Source organism: Crinia signifera, chromosome 3, assembly GCF_055691185.1.
Source record: "Crinia signifera chromosome 3, ASM5569118v1, whole genome shotgun sequence".
NCBI classification, from domain to species: Eukaryota; Metazoa; Chordata; class Amphibia; order Anura; family Myobatrachidae; genus Crinia; species Crinia signifera.
In genome coordinates, this window is record NC_139219.1 from 4,384,058 (window position 1) to 4,398,572 (window position 14,515).

Sequence of the window (14,515 nt, forward strand, 5' to 3'; positions counted from 1 at the left end):
AGATAGATAGAAGGATAGATAGATAGATAGATAGAAGGATAGATAGATGGATATATAGAAGGATAGATGGATAGATGGATATATAGAAGGATAGATGGATAGATAGATAGAAGGATATATATAGATAGATGGATGGACAGATAGAAGGATACAGGTTGAGGAATGGAGGTGTGCAGCTCCCAGTAGTAGTGCCGGTGAGGGGCACTGGTCCCAGCGGCAGTGTCACGTGTCCCCCCCCCCGCACAGTGAGACGCGGGGCGGGATGAGTGTGATGGGGGGCTCCGGCCCGCGGGCCGCACACGCTCTCAGCAGCAGCAGCCCCCTCCCCGCCGTCCCGGCCATGCCGCTGGTCCCTGGCAGCAGCGCCCGATGTTGGAGCCGGCCCTGCGGACAGCCCGGCGCCCGTCACTGGGGGAGGACCCAGCAGCAGCCGAGGTCGTGCCGGGAACCGGGGACAGGAGGCGGCGGCGGCAGCAGCGTGTTCTCCCAGCGCTCCCAGTGTCACCCAGCGCTCCCAGTGCCACCCAGCGGTCCCAGTGTCACCCAGCGCTCTCAGTGCCACCCGGCAGCCGGACACCAGCAGCAGGTACGGTGCCCGTCATCTCCCTCCTCCCCCTGTGCCCGGGTAATGCCACCACCAGCAGCAGCAGCAGAGTTAGTGGGGAAGGAGCTCCCGCCCCCATGCCCCGTCTGACTCTGTGCCCCCTGTGTGACTCTGTGCCCCCTGTGTGACTCTGTGCCCCCCTGTGTTATACTTTGCCATGTGTTACTATGAGCCCTTGTGCCCCCTGTGTGACTCTGTGCCCCCTGTGTTACCATGTGCCCTTGTGTTATACTGTGCCCCGTGTTACCATGTGCCCTTGTGCCCCCTGTGTGACTCTGTGCCCCCTGTGTTACCATGTGCCCTTGTGTTATACTGTGCCATGTGTTACCATGTGCCCTTGTGCCCCCTGTGTGACTGTGCCCCCCCCCCTGTTACCATGTATCCTTGTGTTATACTGTGCCATGTGTTACTATGTGCCCTTGTGCCCCAGTGTAACTCTGTGCCCCCCCGTGTGACTCTGTGCCCCGTGTTACCATGTGCCCTTGTGTTATACTGTGCCATGTGTGACTGTGCCCCCCCCCCCCCCGTGTTACCATGTGTCCTTGTGTTATACCTTGCCATGTGTTACTATGTGCCCTTGTGCCCCTGTGTAACTCTGTGCCTACCTGAACTATGTGCTACTCTGTGCTCTGTGCCATGTGCTCCCCTATGCCCACCTTTGCTATGTGTTACTTTGTGCCCCCTGTGTTATACTGTTCTCTCCTGTGCCATGTGTGACCTTGTGCCCCCTGTGCCATGTGTGACCTTGTGCCACCTGTGCCATATGTGACCTTGTGCCCCCTGTGCTGCCCTGTGTCTTATGTTATACTGTGCCTACCTGAGCTATGTGTTACTCTGATCTTCTGTGACAAGTGCTCCCCCATGCCCACCTGTGCCCTTTGTTATACTGTTCTCCCCTGTGCCCACCAGTGCTATGTGTTACTCTGCCCCCATGTACTCCGCTGTGCCCTGTGTTATACTGTTCTCCCCTGTGCCCACCAGTGCTATGTGTTACTCTGTGCCCCCATGTGCTCCGCTGTGCCCTGTGTTATACTGTTCTCCCCTGTGCCCACCAGTGCTATGTGTTACTCTGTGCCCCCATGTGCTCCGCTGTGCCCTGTGTTATACTGTTCTCCCCTGTGCCCACCAGTGCTATGTGTTACTCTGCCCCCATGTGCTCCGCTGTGCCCTGTGTTATACAATTCTCCCCTCTGCCCACCGGTGCTATGTGTTACTCTGTGCCCCCATGTGCTCCGCTGTGCCCTGTGTTATACTGTTCTCCCCTCTGCCCTTCGGTGCTATGTGTTACTCTGCCCCCATGTGCTCCGCTGTGCCCTGTGTTATACTGTTCTCCCTCTGCCCACCGGTGCTATGTGTTACTCTGCCCCATGTGCTCCGCTGTGCCCTGTGTTATACTGTTCTCCCCTCTGCCCACCGGTGCTATGTGTTACTCTGCCCCCATGTGCTCCGCTGTGCCCTGTGTTATACTGTTCTCCCCTCTGCCCACCGGTGCTATGTGTTACTCTGTGCCCCCATGTACTCCGCTGTGCCCTGTGTTATACTGTTCTCCCCTGTGCCCACCAGTGCTATGTGTTACTCTGCCCCCATGTGCTCCGCTGTGCCATGTGTTATACTGTTCTCCCCTGTGCCCACCAGTGCTATGTGTTACTCTGTGCCCCCATGTGCTCCGCTGTGCCCTGTGTTATACTGTTCTCCCCTGTGCCCACCGGTGCTATGTGTTACTCTGTGCCCCCATGTGCTCTGCTGTGCCCTCTATTATACTGTACTCCCCTGTACCCTTTGACCCTCCATGCCCTTCTGTGCCATGTATGACCCTGTTACCCCCTTTGTCATGTGTCACCCGGTGTTGCCATGAGTTTCCCCGTGTCATAGATTACCCTATGTTATCCTGTGCCCTGTGTTGCCGTGGGTTACCCTCTGCTCCCTGTGTTCTCCTGTGCGATGTGTCACTATGTGATGTCATTACCCTGCACCATGTGGTGCCCTATGGGACTATGGGACTGGGTACCTGTAAACTTGGGCAGTCTGGCATGATGAATGTGCCCAGCAGAGGATTGGCGCACGCTGGCTGCTGTCTTTGTGTTTTCTCATGATTTCATACAACAAAACATATTGGTCAGAAGTGTTTCTCCCAGGGGCCCCGTGCCGCTGCCTGTATGAGGGCTGGGGGTACCTTGTTCCCGTGCCACAGTAACCCTCAGCTGGCCGCAGCATCAGGGCACCATCCTATGGATACAGTAGGTCACATGGCAAATGCTGAATGCTCCTGGCATTGCCCACCTGAAGTTCTCATGTCACCCTGCAATATATCCATGGCTAGAAGTACATTATCGGGACAATATACTAAGATGAGAGTTCTGTTGGAGATGGGATGTTGTCCGTAGCAACTATATATCTATTATCTTCTAGCCAGGGCTGGGCAACACCGGCCCTCCAGATGTTGATGAACTACACATCCCAGAATGCCTTGCATCAGTTTCAGCATGGCCACATAGCAAAACTAATGCAAAGCATCCTGGGATGTGTAGTTCACTAACATCTGGAGGGCCGGTGTTGCCCAGCCCTGTCTCTAGACGGTGCTAAATAAATAAGTAGAATCTGATTGTTTCTATGAGAAACATCTCATGTATATGTGTGACCTCTGTATGTGGCTGTGGGGTGGGTGCTCCAGTCTCTGGTGATTTACAATCTGACTGTTGCTATGGGTAACAACCTGTATGTGGCTGTGGGGTGCTCCAGTCTCTGGTGATTTACAATCTGACTGTTGCTATGGGTTACAGCCTGTATGTGGCTGTGGGGTGCTCCAGTCTCTGGTGATTTACAATCTGGTTGTTGCTATGGGTAACAGCCTGTATGTGGCTGTGGGGTGCTCCAGTCTCTGGTGATTTACAATCTGACTGTTGCTATGGGTAACAACCTGTATGTGGCTGTGGGGTGCTCCAGTCTCTGGTGATTTACAATCTGACTGTTGCTATGGGTTACAGCCTGTATGTGGCTGTGGGGTGCTCCAGTCTCTGGTGATTTACAATCTGATTGTTGCTATGGGTAACAGCCTGTATGTGGCTGTGGGGTGCTCCAGTCTCTGGTGATTTACAATCTGATTGTTGCTATGGGTAACTACCTGTATGTGGCTGTGGGGTGCTCTAGTCTCTGGTGATTTACAATCTGATTGTTGCTATGGGTAACAGCCTGTATGTGGCTGTGGGGTGCTCTAGTCTCTGGTGATTTACAATCTGATTGTTGCTATGGGTAACAGCCTGTATGTGGCTGTGGGGTGCTCCAGTCTCTGGTGATTTACAATCTGATTGTTGCTATGGGTAACTGCCTGTATGTGGCTGTGGGGTGCTCCAGTCTCTGGTGATTTACAATCTGACTGTTGCTATGGGTAACTGCCTGTATGTGGCTGTGGGGTGCTCCAGTCTCTGGTGATTTACAATCTGACTGTTGCTATGGGTAACTGCCTGTATGTGGCTGTGGGGTGCTCCAGTCTCTGGTGATTTACAATCTGACTGTTGCTATGGGTAACTGCCTGTATGTGGCTGTGGGGTGCTCCAGTCTCTGGTGATTTACAATCTGACTGTTGCTATGGGTAACTGCCTGTATGTGGCTGTGGGGTGCTCCAGTCTCTGGTGATTTACAATCTGACTGTTGCTATGGGTAACTGCCTGTATGTGGCTGTGGGGTGCTCCAGTCTCTGGCAGTATGCAGTAACACAGGTGCTGTACAATATTCTGAATGATTCCATGTTTTTGTGGTAGTTTCCTTTCCAGCGCTGCGCCCCTCGTTCCCCCGATGTAGGGGCCATGCAGACCCACGACATAAGTGCGATTGTCCCATCATCGGCCTTTGTCCATCTACTTGGAATTCCCCTCAGCGCACAGACAGACGGACGGACGGACGGGGTTCACAAGTTCAGCGCCCCCTCCCCTGTGCTAATGGCGGGCGCGTTCCCCTCGTGGCTGCCACTGCAGTGATTGCTTCCTTACTGAATTTATTCTGCTATAACCTGAATCCAAATCAGATCGGAGCTGGCAGAGGCCTGGTGGGATCTGTGTCGGCATCCGCGTCGCTCTCCTCCTCGCTTCGTCCCTCTTCATTCATATATTTATTTATAACCCAAGTTGTGCGGCAGCGACACGCGGTGCTGGTGTTATCTGGCGCGGTCCCCGGAGAAGGGTAATGGCGCTGTATATTCATCAGCCTAAATGTGGCCGATGCGCGGGATTATGGAGGCTGCTAATCCCACTTAATACTATACAGTACTTAATAAAATCTCTCTGTCGCTGTCCACTTCACTGTCATTGGGGAGAGGAAAGGGCTCAGCCGGACATTGCAGGGTGACGTGTTGTTACGTCATTATTACCCCGAGCTTGTGTCCGCCCGCTGGTAGCGCTGCGTCATGTCAGACCTGGAGCCTTTGTGATGGTTACAATGTTTTCACACCCGGCTCAGTTTGAGGTCATGGATGTGACTATGAATTGTTTATAGGGACATGTGGCGCAGCGCGGGCGCTGTGTTTATTTTGCTGTGCGCATCTAGCGGTCCTCGTACCCTGCGGGCAGAACGGGTCAGAAAGGGACAGACACCGTTAGCGAGACCTCGTCCCTGTGACTTACAGACTTTTCTGTCTTGTTCTATGCTAGCTTGAGATATGCTCCAGTTTATTGCCAGATTGCTCTCCGCATTGGCAGCATTGGCACCTGGGTTATGCCATGTTGTCGCACATTTGCATGGTCACACTGGTACGGTATTTGGCCTGCGTTAGTATGTGTACGTCTGCGGTACCAATTGGCGCAGTGCAATCTGATGCATGTCAGGTGTGTGTATGTGTCAGGTCTGCATCCAGTGTATTGTGGCCTCACTAGTAGTAACTGACCGTGATAATCTCGCTTATGCGCGTCATAGCGGCAGTGATTTCCCCTTATGGCGGTACATATGCGTACAACAGTGCTCCATGCCCCATAGGGCGCTGAGCCATTATGCGTAAAGTCGAACTGATTTCAGCCCAGGAACTTCGGGGTGCCATTGCCGGCGTTAAAATGACACATTGCACCCTTCACAAAAAATAGGATTGACCCCAGGTTTTAAAGATAGACTTGCTTGAGCACACATTATTAATCTAATCTAATTTTTCTGCCCATGTTACATCTGCCCCTGCAGTGCAGCATGGCTTTACCCATTAGAGAAAGATTTTGCGATCCTTACTGAGTTACCCCTATATGCGGTTAGACATCCATGAATCCTGCACTGTAAGTTTGCCTTGAGGTCTGCGTTTGGGAAACCCTGCCCTAAGTAACAAGGTTTAATGTCCCTGCCGCATGTGTGGGTGATAGGGGGGTTAGAACACTGACGACTCCGAGCCAGTCAGTAAACTGAATGACCCCAATCAGTCGCCAGCTCAACACGCAGAACTGTACATAAAGTAACACAAGTCTAGGTTACGTCCCATATTATTTACAGCAAGAACAATGCTCACTGGCCCTTATTCTGGTTTTCGGACGCCCACCGAGTGTTCTTAGCCCCACCTACCGTACGGATCGCTCACACCGACCGAATGCGGTCAGACGACGAGCGTATGGACCGCGAGTGGATGTTTCATGTAAACACCTCCCCCATCTGTGGGAACCTCCCCCATCCTCCCATGGTCGCCGATCATCGAATGATGGACCGAGCGGTCAGATAGCGCCGAGTGCTCCAGACCACTCGGACATGTTTCCGTATGAAAGCCGGGATATGGGCGGGCAGCTGGCATCTGGCTATGTTATATAGTGTTCCCTCTAGAAATGAGGGCAGACCGGGCCTGCCGACGTCACAATTGTGGGCGGTCCCGGGCAGCGACGTCACGAAAAGGGGCGTGCCCGGGCCACGACGTCGCGAAAAGGGGCGGGACCGGTCGGCGCCGTCACTAAAGGAGGCGGGGCCGGCACCGCTGAAGTTACCGTGCTGCCGGGGAAGCGCTGGGAATCACCGTCTAAGGCGGCGCTGCGCTTCCCCGTGCACACAGCCAGGGCAGGCACCACGCTGTTTTAGCGGGGCGCTGCTAGCAGGGCAGGGCGCATTTTGCCCTTTAAAAATCGGGCAGGGTGCAGCACCCCGCTAAAACAGCCTAGCGGGAACACTATTATATGTCCGCCCCCCCCCCCACACGTGCGTCACGGCTGGATTACCATACATACGCCCAGCGTTTTCATGGGAACGCCCATGAAACGCAGGGTGTATGCATATGGTAATGAGCCCAAACAGCCCTTCATGCCCCTCTCCACCCCCTGCTCGGATGGGTCCGACCGAATGTTTTCTGCACGGAACTCACGCCGTGTTCGGACGTGAGAGGCGTTTGCACATGCGCACACCAAACATCGGCCGTCCGACCGCACACGGTGCCGACCGAATCACTCAGAATAAGGGCTACTGTTCGGAGACTATGACGGAGGCTGGGGAGAGGCGGCAGAAGGGGACAGAGGGGGGATCTCCCCCATGTGCTGGGGTCTGATTATTATTGCTGGCAGTTGCTGTCATTCTGTATCACATAATGATAAACCGCCGTAATTCGCCATCACTCCATGTACGTTAGCCACCTGTATACAGGCTGCTTCACGCATGCGGCTAATGTCCGCGCTCATGCTGACAGGATCCGGATTGGCTGGTCAATAACTCCATCCGGATATGGCGTCATGTTATGGCAGCACGTTGCCTGTTTCTGCCGGCCTCTTAAAGGTTTGCACCGTAACTAGCGTACTTATGATCAGGATGCCAACATAGGCATTTCCAGTGCTGGTGTTGTGCCCGACTGTCGGCATGCTAAATGCTTCTCAAAATATCTGGCGCTGATACCCTGGTAGATTACTTAGCTATGAACAATTTGGAAGAAGACCTCTAGGCCCAGACGTGCCCCTTGGTGAATATCCGGCCGTTCCCGGCACAGCGCAGCACAGCGGAGATGTAATCAGGTGTATTATTAGCTCCATGATCTCACTGTGCTGGGTGTCCGGGAGATAAGGAGGAGTAATAGGCGCTCGTTTCTCCCATTTCTTATAGATTTGGAGATGAACTGGGCTATTCTGTAATCCTGGCATCCTCCGGTCCTTAATGTACATTTTATGTGCCAATATTATGAGTAATTCTGTGCGTGTGCGGCCCCTGTAGCAGCGATCCAACGTCAGGTCATAATTACGCTGGCGGGTGGGGGTCATGTCACGGAGGCCGCTGCCTTACATTTATTTAAGGATATTTATTGTCAAAATACATTTTTTTCAGAATGTTACATCCAATGAAACCTAACTGAACTTTGTGACGTGTTCCTCTATATAGTGGATCGGGCGCCTCTTCAGAGTGACGTCCAAATATCAAACTGCCATTTTTGTAACAGACAATTTGCAGAATAACTGGCGCAGTCGGCTGTCGGATGTGGGCGGAGTCACGTTTCTGATTCGCAGATACTGCATTGCACCTGTTGTGTGGCTCAGGTTATGCCAGCTGTAAGGTATGACATCGACATATAACACATTATTACTGTGGCCCTCTCCAAATCCACAACAGGAGCCGTGCAGCGGGAAGAGGGGGCGGGGGGGGGGGGTACAGACACAGAGACCACCAGAGTCTATTATTTATTTTATTTATTATCAGTCTCGTATATAGCGCACACATATTCTGCAGCGCTGTACAGAGAATATTATTACCAGTTATTATATAGCGCACACAAATTCTGCAGCGCTGTACAGAGAATATTATTACCAGTTAGTTATATATCGCACACATATTCAATAGCGCTGTACAAAGAATATTACCAGTTATTATATAGCACACACATATTCCGCAGCGCTGTACAGAGACTATTATTACCAGTTATTTATATAGCGCACACATATTCCGCAGCGTTGTACAGAGATTATTACCAGTTATTATATAGCGCACACATATTCCACAGCGCTGTACAGAGACTATTATTACCAGTTATTACATAGCGCACACATATTCCGCAGCGCTGTACAGAGAATATTATTACCAGTTATTATATAGCGCACACATATTCCACAGCGCTGTATAGAGACTATTATTACCAGTTATTATATAGAACACATATTCCGCAGCGCTGTACAGAGAATATTGTTACCAGTTAGTTATATATCGCACACATATTCAACAGTGCTGTACAAAGAATATTACCAGTTATTATATAGCGCACACATATTCTGCAGCGCTGTACAGAGACTATTATTACCAGTTATTATATAGCGCACACATATTCCACAGCGCTGTACAGAGAATATTATTACCAGTTATTATATAGCGCACTCCACAGCGCTGTACAGAGAGTATTATTACCAGTTATTATATAGCGCACACATATTCTGCAGCGCTGTACAGAGACTATTATTACCAGTTATTATATAGCGCACACATATTCCGCAGCGCTGTACAGAGACTATTATTACCAGTTATTATATAGCGCACACATATTCCACAGCGCTGTACAGAGACTATTATTACCAGTTATTATATAGCGCACACATATTCCGCAGCACTGTACAGAGGTTATTATTACCAGTTATTATATAGCGCACACATATTCCGCAGCACTGTACAGAGAATATTATTACCAGTTATTATATAGCGCACACATATTCCGCAGGGCTGTACAGAGACTATTATTACCAGTTATTTATATAGCGCACACATATTCCACAGCGCTGTACAGAGACTATTATTACCAGTTATTATATAGCGCACACATATTCCACAGCGCTGTACAGAGACTATTACCAGTTATTATATAGCGCACACATATTCCACAGCGCTGTACAGAGACTATTATTACCAGTTATTATATAGCGCACACATATTCCACAGCGCTGTACAGAGATTATTATTACCAGTTATTATATAGCGCACACATATTCCGCAGCGCTGTACAAAGAATATTACCAGTTATTATATAGCGCACACATATTCTGCAGCGCTGTACAGAGACTATTATTACCAGTTATTATATAGCGCACACATATTCCGCAGCACTGTACAGAGACTATTATTACCAGTTATTATATAGCGCACACATATTCAACAGCGCTGTACAAAGAATATTACCAGTTATTATATAGCGCACACATATTCTGCAGCGCTGTACAGAGACTATTATTACCAGTTATTATATAGCGCACACATATTCAACAGCGCTGTACAAAGAATATTATTACCAGTTATTATATAGCGCACACATATTCCGCAGCGCTGTACAGAGACTATTATTACCAGTTATTATATAGCGCACACATATTCAACAGCGCTGTACAAAGAATATTACCAGTTATTATATAGCGCACACATATTTTGCAGCGCTGTACAGAGACTATTATTACCAGTTATTATATAGCGCACACATATTCAACAGCGCTGTACAAAGAATATTATTACCAGTTATTATATAGCGCACACATATTCCACAGCGCTGTACAGAGACTATTATTACCAGTTATTATATAGCGCACACATATTCCGCAGCGTTGTACAGAGATTATTACCAGTTATTATATAGCGCACACATATTCCGCAGCTCTGTACAGAGACTATTATTACCAGTTATTACATAGCGCACACATATTCCGCAGCGCTGTACAGAGAATATTATTACCAGTTATTATATAGCGCACACATATTCCACAGCGCTGTATAGAGACTATTATTACCAGTTATTATATAGAACACATATTCCGCAGCGCTGTACAGAGAATATTGTTACCAGTTAGTTATATATCGCACACATATTCAACAGTGCTGTACAAAGAATATTACCAGTTATTATATAGCGCACACATATTCTGCAGCGCTGTACAGAGACTATTATTACCAGTTATTATATAGCGCACACATATTCCACAGCGCTGTACAGAGAATAATATTGCCAGTTATTATATAGCGCACTCCACAGCGCTGTACAGAGAGTATTATTACCAGTTATTATATAGCGCACACATATCCCGCAGTGCTGTACAGAGACCATTATTACCAGTTATTATATAGCGCACACATATTCCGCAGCGCTGTACAGAGACTATTATTACCAGTTATTATATAGCGCACACATATTCAGCAGCGCTGTACAGAGAATATTATTACCAGTTATTATATAGCGCACACATATTCAGCAGCGCTGTACAGAGAATATTATTACCAGTTATTATATAGCGCACACATATCCCGCAGCGCTGTACAGAGACCATTATTACCAGTTATTATATAGCGCACACATATTCTGCAGCGCTGTACAGAGACTATTATTACCAGTTATTATATAGCGCACACATATTCCGCAGAGCTGTACAGAGAATATTATTACCAGTTATTATATAGCGCACACATATTCCGCAGAGCTGTACAGAGAATATTATTACCAGTTATTATATAGCGCACACATATTCCGCAGCGCTGTACAGAGAATATTATTACCAGTTATTTATATAGCGCACACATATTCCGCAGCGCTGTACAGAAACTGTTATTACCAGTTATTATATAGCGCACACACATTCCGCAGCGCTGTACAGAGATTATTATTACCAGTTGTTATATAGCGCACACATATTCAGCAGCGCTGTACAGAGAATATTATTACCAGTTATTATATAGCACACACATATTCCGCAGCACTGTACAGAGACTATTACCAGTTATTATATAGCGCACACATATTCCACAGCGCTGTACAGAGAATATTATTACCAGTTATTTATATAGCGCACACATATTCCGCAGCGCTGTACAGAGACTATTATTACCAGTTATTATATAGCGCACACATATTCCACAGCGCTGTACAGAGACTATTATTACCAGTTATTATATAGCGCACACATATTCCGCAGCACTGTACAGAGGTTATTATTACCAGTTATTATATAGCGCACACATATTCCGCAGCACTGTACAGAGAATATTATTACCAGTTATTATATAGCGCACACATATTCCGCAGGGCTGTACAGAGACTATTATTACCAGTTATTTATATAGCGCACACATATTCCACAGCGCTGTACAGAGACTATTATTACCAGTTATTATATAGCGCACACATATTCCACAGCGCTGTACAGAGACTATTATTACCAGTTATTATATAGCGCACACATATTCCACAGCGCTGTACAGAGACTATTATTACCAGTTATTATATAGCGCACACATATTCCACAGCGCTGTACAGAGATTATTATTACCAGTTATTATATAGCGCACACATATTCCGCAGCGCTGTACAAAGAATATTACCAGTTATTATATAGCGCACACATATTCTGCAGCGCTGTACAGAGACTATTATTACCAGTTATTATATAGCGCACACATATTCCGCAGCACTGTACAGAGACTATTATTACCAGTTATTATATAGCGCACACATATTCAACAGCGCTGTACAAAGAATATTACCAGTTATTATATAGCGCACACATATTCTGCAGCGCTGTACAGAGACTATTATTACCAGTTATTATATAGCGCACACATATTCAACAGCGCTGTACAAAGAATATTATTACCAGTTATTATATAGCGCACACATATTCCGCAGCGCTGTACAGAGACTATTATTACCAGTTATTATATAGCGCACACATATTCAACAGCGCTGTACAAAGAATATTACCAGTTATTATATAGCGCACACATATTTTGCAGCGCTGTACAGAGACTATTATTACCAGTTATTATATAGCGCACACATATTCAACAGCGCTGTACAAAGAATATTATTACCAGTTATTATATAGCGCACACATATTCCACAGCGCTGTACAGAGACTATTATTACCAGTTATTATATAGCGCACACATATTCTGCAGCGTTGTACAGAGATTATTACCAGTTATTATATAGCGCACACATATTCCGCAGCTCTGTACAGAGACTATTATTACCAGTTATTACATAGCGCACACATATTCCGCAGCGCTGTACAGAGAATATTATTACCAGTTATTATATAGCGCACACATATTCCACAGCGCTGTATAGAGACTATTATTACCAGTTATTATATAGAACACATATTCCGCAGCGCTGTACAGAGAATATTGTTACCAGTTAGTTATATATCGCACACATATTCAACAGTGCTGTACAAAGAATATTACCAGTTATTATATAGCGCACACATATTCTGCAGCGCTGTACAGAGACTATTATTACCAGTTATTATATAGCGCACACATATTCCACAGCGCTGTACAGAGAATATTATTACCAGTTATTATATAGCGCACTCCACAGCGCTGTACAGAGAGTATTATTACCAGTTATTATATAGCGCACACATATCCCGCAGCGCTGTACAGAGACCATTATTACCAGTTATTATATAGCGCACACATATTCCGCAGCGCTGTACAGAGACTATTATTACCAGTTATTATATAGCGCACACATATTCAGCAGCGCTGTACAGAGAATATTATTACCAGTTATTATATAGCGCACACATATTCAGCAGCGCTGTACAGAGAATATTATTACCAGTTATTATATAGCGCACACATATCCCGCAGCGCTGTACAGAGACCATTATTACCAGTTATTATATAGCGCACACATATTCTGCAGCGCTGTACAGAGACTATTATTACCAGTTATTATATAGCGCACACATATTCCGCAGAGCTGTACAGAGAATATTATTACCAGTTATTATATAGCGCACACATATTCCGCAGAGCTGTACAGAGAATATTATTACCAGTTATTATATAGCGCACACATATTCCGCAGCGCTGTACAGAGAATATTATTACCAGTTATTTATATAGCGCACACATATTCCGCAGCGCTGTACAGAAACTGTTATTACCAGTTATTATATAGCGCACACACATTCCGCAGCGCTGTACAGAGATTATTATTACCAGTTGTTATATAGCGCACACATATTCAGCAGCGCTGTACAGAGAATATTATTACCAGTTATTATATAGCACACACATATTCCGCAGCACTGTACAGAGACTATTACCAGTTATTATATAGCGCACACATATTCCACAGCGCTGTACAGAGAATATTATTACCAGTTATTTATATAGCGCACACATATTCCGCAGCGCTGTACAGAGACTATTATTACCAGTTATTATATAGCGCACACATATTCCGCAGCGCTGTACAGAGACTATTATTACCAGTTATTATATAGTGCACACATATTCTGCAGCTCTGTACAGAGACTATTATTACCAGTTATTATATAGCGCACACATATCCAGCAGCGCTGTACAGAGAATATTATTACCAGTTATTATATAGCGCACACATATTCCCCAGCGCTGTACAGATAATATTATTACCAGTTATTATATAGCGCACACATATTCCGCAGCGCTGTACAGAGGATATTATTACTAGTTATTATATAGCGCACACATATTCCGCAGCGCTGTACAGAAAATATTATTACCAGTTGTTTATATAGCGCACACAGTGTACAGGAGGAAGTAGTACTGTGGGCATGTGAGTGTGTGCATAGTAGGATTACATACTGTACAATGCCTGGGAGTACAGTGATCTTAGTATACAGGAGGAAGTAGTACTGTGGGCATGTGAGTGTGTGCATAGTAGGATTACAAACTGTGCAATGCCTGGGAGTACAGTGATCATTGCACCCAGTATACAGGAGGAAGTAGTACTGTGGGATGAGAGTGTGTGCATAGTAGGATTACATACTGTGCAATGCCTGGGAGTACAGTGATCATTGCACCCAGTGTACTGGAGGAAGTAGTACTGTGGGCATGTGAGTGTGTGCATAGTAGGATTACATACTGTACAATGCCTGGGAGTACAGTGATCTTAGTATACAGGAGGAAGCAGTACTGTGGGATGAGAGTGTGTGCATAGTAGGATTACATACTGTGCAATGCCCGGGA

General features: G+C 46.7%; 1 protein-coding gene across 2 annotated transcripts in view; it reads left to right on the plus strand.

Annotated features, from left to right (window-relative positions):
- The first annotated feature begins 380 nt into the window (after positions 1-380).
- Positions 381-14,515, plus strand: part of ESRRG (estrogen related receptor gamma) — a 705,684-nt gene continuing 691,549 nt past the window's right edge. The window contains exon 1 of one of the 2 annotated variants that reach the window (XM_083175157.1): positions 381-586. The gene's annotated coding sequence lies outside the window, so the exon portion shown is untranslated. The remainder of the gene's footprint in view (positions 587-14,515) is intronic. The other variant, XM_083175155.1, reaches the window with a different exon arrangement.